The sequence below is a fragment of the Ipomoea triloba genome, chromosome 3 (genome assembly GCF_003576645.1).
Source record: "Ipomoea triloba cultivar NCNSP0323 chromosome 3, ASM357664v1".
Classification (NCBI taxonomy): Eukaryota; Viridiplantae; Streptophyta; class Magnoliopsida; order Solanales; family Convolvulaceae; genus Ipomoea; species Ipomoea triloba.
In genome coordinates, this window is record NC_044918.1 from 7,383,530 (window position 1) to 7,384,125 (window position 596).

A 596-nucleotide genomic window follows, 5' to 3' on the forward strand; every position below is an offset into this window, starting at 1 on the left:
GCCAACACTTGGATGAAGTGGTGTCACCTCATCAGATGAAGTGGTGTCACCTCATCAGTGGCGCTACTCCTCATCAAATAAAAAACTCTAGTCCCTTAGGGCCAGCACGAGATCCGATCTCGCTAGCTACCTGACGGGAGAGTGTTTTCCTGGGTCAAGCCAGATGCTTGCCAACACTTGGATGAAGTGGTGTCACCTGATTAGATGAAGTGGTGTCACCTCATCAGTGGCGCTGCTCCTCATCAAATAAAAAACTCTAGTCCCCTAGGGCCGGCACGAGATCCGATCTCGCTAGCTACCTGACGGGAGAGTGTTTTCCTGGGTCAAGCCAGATGCTTGCCAACACTTGGATGAAGTGGTGTCACCTCATCAGATGAAGTGGTGTCACCTCATCAGTGGCGCTGCTCCTCATCAAATAAAAAACTCTAGTCCCTTAGGGCCGGCACGAGATCCGATCTCGCTAGCTACCTGACGGGTTCCTGGGTCAAGCCAGATGCTTGCCAACACTTGGATGAAGTGGTGTCACCTCATCAGATGAAGTGGTGTCACCTCATCAGTGGCGCTGCTCCTCATCAAATAAAAAACTCTAGTCCCTT